Source organism: Cebus imitator, unplaced genomic scaffold, assembly GCF_001604975.1.
Source record: "Cebus imitator isolate Cc_AM_T3 unplaced genomic scaffold, Cebus_imitator-1.0 Scaffold240, whole genome shotgun sequence".
In the NCBI taxonomy this organism is placed as follows: Eukaryota; Metazoa; Chordata; class Mammalia; order Primates; family Cebidae; genus Cebus; species Cebus imitator.
Window position 1 is genome coordinate 2890513 of NW_016107555.1, and position 9439 is coordinate 2899951.

Consider the following 9439-nt stretch of genomic DNA (forward strand, 5'->3'; position numbering starts at 1 on the left):
ATAACAGAAATGTTTATGGGACTATCAAAAATTAGAGTAAGGTGCATTTCGTTTTGGGAAAGAGAACACCAGATTTCTTTTGTACCACTTTGCATTTTCTCATGACACCTGCACTTCTGTTTAGGGGCAAAGAGGAAGCAAAGAAGTCATAAGAGGCCACCTAAGAGACCTGCATGGAGCTGGAAAAGGAAGATTCTATCTTATTTAGAGAGTTGGGAGAAGGAACAAAGGAGAGGAGTGGGACAAAAGGTTCCCTGGGCCTCATTTGTTTTGAACCATGGGCTCCGTTATAGTATTATTAACAGTATCATGTTTTTTCCTCTATCCACATTGCCAGCCTCTGTCAACTTCCAGGGACCTACCATGGAATAAGGTAAAGGCTGCAGGAAGGGAATATAAGTGTTTATTAAGCAATAGCAGAGTTCAATAGTGATCATGGATCGTTTGGGTCAAAATGCAGTCATATATTGATTAATAATGGATATATGTTCTGAGAAATGCATCAGCATCACCGGGCAGTTTTGCCATGTGAACGTCATAGAGTGTACTGTTACAAACCTAGACGGTATAGACCACTACACACTTGGGCTATGTGGTTTGGCCTCTTGCTTCCTAGGCTATAAATCTGTACCGCATTTTACTGTACTGAATCCTATAGGTAACTGCAGCACAATAGTAAGTATTTATATATCTAAATATAGAAAAAGTATTTGTGTATCTAAATATAGAAAAATATTTTATATATAATATTAAATATAGTATATAATATAAAAATATAAAATATTTTTAATATTTTATACTTTAATATTTTTAATATTTTATACAATAAAAATGTATGAAAGATTAAAAATAGTACACCTGTATAGGGTACTTACTACAAATGGAGTTTGCAGGACTGGACGTCACTCTGGATGAGTCAGCAAGTAAGTGGTGAGTGAATGTGAAGGCCTAGAACGTTACTTTGCACTGCTGTAGACTTTATAAACACTGTACACTTAGGCTACACTAAATTCATAAACAAATATTTTTCTTTCTTCAATAATAAACTGGTTACTGCAACTTTTTTACTTCATAAATATTCTTTTTAACTTTTTGACTCATAATGACATTTGGCTTAAAACACAAATACATTTGATAGCTGCACAAAAATATTTTTTATTCCTCATTCTATAAGCTTTTTGTTACTATTTTTTGCTTTTTAAACTTTTAAACTAAAAATGAAGACACCAATATGTATATTGACCTAGGCCTACACAGGGTCAAGAACATCAAGGTCACTGTCTTCCTCCTCCACATCGTATCCCACCTGATGGTCTTCAGGGACATAATAACACACATGGAACTCTCATCTCCTCTGAGAACAATCACTTCTTCTGGAGTACCTCCTACAGGACCCACTTGAGGCTGTTTTACAGTTAACTTTTTAAAAAATATAAGAACAAGAGTATACTCTAAAATAATGATAAAAATTATAATACGGTAAATACATAAGCAATTATCGTGGTTGTTTATCATTATCAAGAATTATATCCTATGTGTAATTGTATATGCTATACTTTTACATGACTGGCAATGCAGTAGGTTTGTTTACAACAGCATTACCACCACCATGTAAGTGATGTGTTGTGCTACAACATTATGATGACTATGAGGTGATCGGAATTTTTCAGCTTCATTACAATCCTATGGGACCACCACTGTATATGCCGTCTGTGGCTGACTGAAATGTCAATACATGGTGCATGATTGTACTCAACGACCAGTGACTAGGAATGCACCAGCACTGTAAAATGGGATCGTGAGAGCTGTGGGAAGCGGTGATGGGCCAGAAGTGGGGCAAGTCAGCAGTCATGTTGTTCTTTAAAAAGACAACACAATACTAATCTGTGGTATTCAAGAGTAAGACAGTTAACCTTTTGCTATAGCTAGCATTATTCAGGTCCCTTACTGGAGTTTAGGGCTCTATTTTAAGAGGAATATAGAAAAATATTACATAGACATATATTTAAGGGCTAAAAATTTTACCTAAAAAATATATTTAGATTCCAACGATTTCTGACCCATCTTAGCTATTGCCCTGATCCAAGCCACCATCATCTCTCAATTATATTACTACAATATCTTCCTGACTAGTCTCTCCACTTCTACCAATGACCCCTATAGAGTCGTATCAAGTTAGCAACCAGAATGATCCTGGGTTTCTTCGCCATTCAAAATCCTCTAATAATTCTCCATCTCATGCAGCGAAAAAGCCAAAATCTTTACTGAAGTCCTAAAAGGTCCTCTGTAATCTATCTCCTACCCCACACCAGGCTCATAGCCCTCTCCTGCACACTCACTTTGCTCCAGCCACACTGGGCGTTTAGCGTAAGCTCGTCTAATCTGCGGCCTGCAGACCACATGTGGCCCAGGATGGCTTTGAATACAACCCAACAGAAATGTGTAAGCTTTCCTAAAACATAAGAGATTTTGTGATTTTTTTTTTTTTTTTTTTTTTTCTCTCATCAGCTATCATTAGTGTATTTTATGTGTGGCCCAAGACAATTCTTCTTCCAATGTGGCCCAGGGAGGCCAAAAGATTGGACACCTCTATTGTAGTGGTTTCTTGACACCCCAGGTTCATTCCTGCTTTTGCATGTGCAGCACTTCTGCCTGGAAATCTCATCTTCTTGGTATCTGCAGAGCACAATCCTTCACCTTCTTTAGGCCTTGCTGAAACTTACCCAATTTCAACCACTTTTTACCATTTCTATCACTACCCCTCTGGTCCAAGCCTTCACCCTCGTTTGGATGATACTGCAAAGCCGATTTAATATCTCACCCTATCTCAGCCACACCACTCCCTTTCCTCCTGCCTTGTCTTATTTTTCTACGTAGCACTTAACACCTTTGAACATACGATGTATATTTTAGCTAATTATGCATTTCCTTTTCTGTCTTCTCCCATTTGAATGCAAGTCTCATGAGGGAAGAAATTTTTGCCCAGTTTGGAAAATGTTTTGTCCCTAATGCCCAGAAGAGTACCTGGCCCATATTTGTCACTCAATAGATATCTGTTAATTAAAAGAGTAAAGTAGTAGAAACAGAACCTATAAAGAAACACTAGGGAGACACTACATCTCCCAGAGGCTCGTAGCTAAGCTGGTTCTCTCCTTTCTTGTCGGAGGTCTCTGCCGAAAGCATGCTCCATCAGATCATCATTCAGTCCAAGAAGCATCCAAGCTTGATCTCCCTCTTTGTATTTATTGGAGCTGAAGGTACTGGAGCAGCCCTCTATTTCTAGTGTCTGGCACTGTTCGATCCAGATGTTAGTTGGGACAGAAAAAATAATCCAGAGCTCTGGAACAAACTGGGCCTCAATGATCAATGCAAGTTCTACTCAGTGAATGCGGACAGCAAACCAAAGAAAGAAGGTCTAGATTTCTAACTGAAATGTTTCACTATAAAACTGCTTTAGAATGAAAGTCTTCCAGAAGCCATCCACACAATTTACCACTTAACCAAGAAATATTTCTTCCCTAAATGCATAAAACCATGTTGATCAAATCTATTGGTGATTACACTATTAGTAAATAACGGAAACTTGGAAAAAAAAAAAAACCACTACATAAATTGAGACAAGCAAAGGAATACAAAAATTTAAAGGAGGAGTCCAGAGCATGGACGCCCATGTTTAGACTGCAGTGCCAAGTACAAAATGCTTCAGCTCTGCACATCACAGAGATTTACGAAGAAACAACCCATTGTTAAATGACCAAATAAATGGCTGTAGGACAAAATCTGAGGGTTGGTCATGCCAAGGAGATGTAAAAAGTAGGACAGTGAATCATGTTTTGATGGTGAGCCTGCTGTCTGGAGTCAGGGTGCTGGATGAGAAAGGTTCTGTTGCTCCGCTAGGAGCTTCAGATGAGTATTTCTCCAGGAGCCAACATTACTTACTGAAACGCAGAAAATACACGTTTTCGAAGGGAAAAGATATGGACTGGTATTAAATTAATAACTTCTGATTGGAAACCCTGCTGACAGAGTTTGGCTGAGATTTATTAGAGAACACTGAAATTTATTAGAGAACACTTGGCGGGAAATAAAACCTAGGATGGGGAGGAAGAGTGGCTTGCAACCTTGACTGCACATTGGAATCACCTGGAGAGTTTTGCAAACACTGATGCCTGGGTGCAGTTAAATCAGAACCCCTGGTGGGGGGCCTAGGCATGAGGTTTTCAGTTTTTTTTTTTTTTAAAGGTCATCAAGTGATTCCAACATATAGCCGAGGTTGAGACCTATTCTTCAGAAACATGTTTCTTCCATTTGTGATTAAAAAGTAGAGCTACGCACTAAGTGAGGTCTTAGGGAAAAACCAGAGCTTTATCTGGACCTACAAAGGCAAGGTTTGCTAACTTAAAATGATTTCAGTACTCTATGAATTTATATTTTAATATCACATCTTTGGTTAATACTTACCTGGACACCACCCCTTCCCAGATCACCACATCAGGACTGTCAGGCTTCCCCACACAGCCCACCCTCTCTCAGGAAGAGCATGCTGCTTGTACAATATTTGAAGGGTCTCAGACCATGGCTGCAGTGTCCTGTTTTGGAAGCCTGTGGCTGAGTATTTTCATAAGCACTCCAAAATCAACACTTTCATACTTGCTCTGTTCACTCCTTTGCTCCCCTGGGTTATTTATACTCTCAACTATTTCCACTCCCACACTGTAAGGGCAGAGACCAGGTTGCTCATTTTGGCATGCCCAGCCCCTGACCTAGTTGACTGAGGAGTAACAGTTTTGCATGACACAGAGCTATGTACTTGTGTACATATGTACATAGCTCCACATGTACAGCAATGATTTACCCCTCAGAACAGTTTCTCAATGTAGATGATGCTTTGAACATTAAAACTGTAGTTCTGATGGGGTCCATGTTTATCAGTGTTTTATTTTAGAGTAATAGTTCGTTACCATTTTATTGACAGTTTTATTAACAGCAACAGTAAATTACTGTTACTATAAAATGAACTTCTCTTTATGTATAAAGGAAAACCCCATCTCCATCATAACATGATCTAAGGTTTACTATGTACCTAGAAGTGTCAAGCACATCACACATATTACATTACTTAACCCCCAAATATCTCTGGGCTCCAGGTACTATAAGCCTACTCTTACTGAAGAAATGGAGGCTTAGGAAGGTCAATATCCTGCCTGCGGTTATACAGCGGTAAGGAGAGGGGCCCTGTGTATAACCCAGGTAATCTGTTTTTAGAACCGGTTAATCTAAGTCACTAAACCTAACATTCCATAGACAACAGAACAAAACAGAATTGAAAACGGAGTTGAATTCCTTCTTGAATGAATTTAGGAATTAGTTAATAGGAAAGGGTATTTTCCTTTATAGAAGTGTTTCATAAAAACTGGGATAGCGGGGCTTGGTGACACAGGCTAGCTACTTGGGAGGCTAAAGTGTGAGGAGCGCTTGAGCACCGGCGTTTGAGACCAGCCTGGGAAACAGAATAAGACTTCATCACAGACAGACAGACGCGCACGCGCACACACACACACACACACACACACACACACACACAGACATACACACACACACGAAAAGATACTACCTAAAATTTCCTATTAACTCACATTATAATATCAGAGACACTTAAATGTACATCATACTTAGAGTGTAATATATACATACTCAGATACATTTTCTTCTTTTAAATTTGTTTGCTTTTCTACTAGCTGTGGCTAATTCTTTGGCTACAAATTTTTTAGCTCTACAGCCTTTTGGTCAGGCACTTATAACTTTAAAGAATTTAAAGAGTGGAATCTACACTTCACCCAATAGCTAAATAAGAGTACAGGTAGTCCATTTCCCTGTGAGAAATATGCCCATTTTCAGCATACAGTACATACATATTTTCAAGAAACATTTTATACTTTATCACTCAAAATGAAAAATAATGATACGCAAGTTCAATTTTATATCAATTGTTTAGTTTTGGAAAGATAATGAGGACTTCCTTTATCCTGTTCATAGGTGATTCTGATATAAAAATGGAAATGATACTTAGGTATAATCTTCCTTAAAATGAGGACATAGCTGCTTATTTTTAAAATGTAGTGTTCTACCATCTTCCCCACTTCCACTACATAAAATGCCTTAGAGTATGAGACGTTGAGATATGAATAATTAGTATTTTAAAATCTGACTGAGCCTCAGAATTTTTAAAGCCCCTTTCAGATTATATTCTAAAAACATATTTTCAACAGGCTTCATTCCAGGTTTCCAAGCAAACACACCCAAATTGGTTAATTAATATTTCAGACCCTTAGACTGTTTTCAGATGCTATACTTAACACTGCTAATGATGATCACCCAAATAATTTTGATTCAGTTTGAATATGTCAACAGGAAGAGGTCTGGCAGAAATATAAAAGTTCTACGCAAAGTCATTCTGAGACTCAAACAAGTCCAATACCAGAAACGCTAGTTAAACCAAACAGTAGTGTGGCCAAAGAACATCAAGGAAAACTGCTGTTTTCAAGATTTGTGGTTTCCTTATAAAAGGAACCTATTCTGCTCTTGGATGTGGCACAAGGGGGCTTTTTGAAAGCATAGTATATTTCAATTAAAAAAGAAATCTTAGTCCAGCTGAGTAAATGTAAAGTTACATACAGTCATACACTCACATTCCTGAGATCCTCTGGAAGCAAATCTGCTGCTTGACATTAATAACACATCTTACCGACTATGGTTTATTTATAAAATACTCTAATACATACATGACCTCAGTTCAGGTTTCAAATGTTTTCCCCTTCTATTGAAGAATAGGACTCCTGAAGATTTTTTCAGAAATTTTTAGTAATTTTTCATCATATTAAGTATCTACTAAACCACAATGGCCACTATTTCCTGGGCCCACTACCACGTTAGGAAAGTCATTCATAAAGACAGGATATGCTCCTGTTTAGGCTACCAACAATATAGTAATAGCATTTTAATACAAAATTTACAGGTAGTTTATACAAATTCTCTTCCTATGAATTGATTACAGTTTTGTACATTTAGGGTGATATGAAGTCCTTAGTCCGCGGCAATACATGTCAACAGTAAAACAAACAAAAAATACTCCTGTTATTGCCTTAGATGTATATAATACTACCTCACTGAAAATCTACATTCTCAGAACTCTAAGTTTAGTCATAAGTGGCCATATTAATCTAAAAAATAAAAATAAAAATCAGCCATCTCTACTCACCATTTTATATAATATAATGAAATAGTTACAATGTAAGTTTTGCAGCCAGAAAGACCTAAGTTTGAAATCTAGCTCTACGGCTACTAGCTAGTGGCCTTAGGCAGGTTATTTAACCTCTTTGAATCATGCACACTTGGAAAACTACCTGGCAGTAAATGTGAAAATTGTAAACTACATTTTTAAAAAAATATATATGTATATTATTGCATTTTAGGTTTGGGGTACATGTGAAGAACATGCAGTATTGTTGTATAGGTACATACATGGCAATGTGGTTTGCTGCCTTCCTCCCCATCACCTATATCTGGCATTTCTCCCCATGTTATCCCTCCTCAACTCCCCGACCCCCGCTATCCCTCCCCTAGTTCCCCCCCACAGACCCCAGTGTGTGATGCTCCCCTCCCTGTGTCCATGTGTTCTCATTGTTCAACACCCGCCTATGAGTGAGAACATGTGGTGTTGGATTTTCTGTTCTTGTGTCAGTTTGCTGAGAATGATGGTTTCCAGGTTCATCCATGTCCCTACAAAGGACACAAACTCATTGTTTTTATGAAAATATTTTCTGACTTCTTGCTTTTTAGAACAGTGTATTATTTAACCAACTTTGAATTAAAAAAAGAAAATTAGCTAGGCTTCTCTCTTGGGAATCTTCTGGATTCTGAAAAATCCAATTTACTGTATGTTCCACTATATCTGGTGTTCATGGAAAGTGCCTAAAAGTACCCATGAATTGTGGTGTCCTCTGAAAATATTTGCTATTTTTTCCATTGCCTCGAGACAGATCAATTTCTCCCAGTCAATTATCTCTAACTACATGTGTTACCTATGTTTGTTGCATGGATATAAAGAAACAAAACTCTGTGAAATGCCAACCTGCCCCAATGCTTGAATTACATGCCTGGGAACCCAGAGGTCCCAAATGTGCAATTCTACTAGATTCCCCACTGACAATGTGACTCTGAGCTTACCGAGCACCTAGCATCTCTGGAGCATGACCCAACGTTTTAAGAAAGCCTTGGTAACTAAGACTAATAATGATAAAGTTAATGAACAGGTGCTTAAGAGCAAGGGCCCATCCCCATCCCACACCTGACAGGCAGTTGCCTTTACAGGGTCTACAGAATGGTCAGCAGCTGTGGTTGAGGAAACTAGCTGCAGTCTATGGGATCAACATGTCCCCTCAAGGGAGAGCTCACAGAATGTGAGTCATATGATCTTCAAGACATGTCACTGAAAGAGCCCTTATGTTGAATCTTTGTTGTAAGCTACTACAATGTCCCTGTGCTCTTTGTGCCTCTAGCTGTAAGATGGCAGCATCACAGTGAGACACAGCTGCTTGCTTTCCAGTATTCAGCCTCTCCCTTTTACATAATAATAAAGTAAATGTTCCAGCCCCTTTGAAGGCAGGTATGACTGTGTGACTTAGTCCTAGCCAATGGCATATAAACAGAAAAGATGCACTCAACTTGGAGTTGCATCCTTAAAGAAGCCCTCCACATACCCTCCTCCCCACCTCTGAAATGGGATGCAGGGTTAGTATTAATCATCTTCAACAGACGAGTAAGGGATACATGTTAGCAAGGGTAGAATATCAAGACATAAGGAGGCCAAGTCCTCAACATCACAGATCCACATGACTATGTTAAAACTATTATGAGAGAGAAAGAAAGAATGTCCTTTCTTCAAGTCACCATTGTGCGTGGGGTGGGTGTGTGTGTGGAGAGGAGACGGAGAATCTCTCTGACAGACAGCATTTGAAGTCTTCACCTCTTAGTCACACAGGCAGGGCTTTCCCACTGGAGTAGGTGAATGATGTCACATGGAGGAAGGGGAGAATATTTTCCTGGTACACTGACTTTATTCAAAAATTTTGGATTAAAAAAAATGCTGGCCAGGCTGATGCCTCATGCCTGTAATCCTAGCACTTTGGGAGGTCAAGGTGGGGGAGGATAGATTGAGCTCAGGAGTTTGAGACCCATCTGGGCAACACACTGAGACCTTGTCTCTACAAAAAATTAAAAAATTAGTCAGGTGTGGTGGTATGTGCCTGTAGTCTGAGCTACTTGCAGTGCTGAGGCAGATTGCTTGAGCCCAGGGGATTGAGGCTGCAGTGAGCTGTGATCATGCCACTGCGCTCCAGCCTCTAGCCAGGGCAACAGAGCAAGGCCTTCTCTCAAAAAA

The 9439-nt window shown here is 38.9% G+C and overlaps 1 protein-coding gene and 1 pseudogene across 2 annotated transcripts in view; one reads left to right on the forward strand and one right to left on the reverse strand.

The window, feature by feature from the left end:
• The window catches only part of LRRC8C (leucine rich repeat containing 8 VRAC subunit C), a 110327-nt gene that overhangs the window by 59163 nt on the left and 41725 nt on the right, over nucleotides 1-9439 (reverse strand). The window lies entirely within an intron of this gene.
• Nucleotides 1137-4288, forward strand: LOC108282411 (annotated as a pseudogene).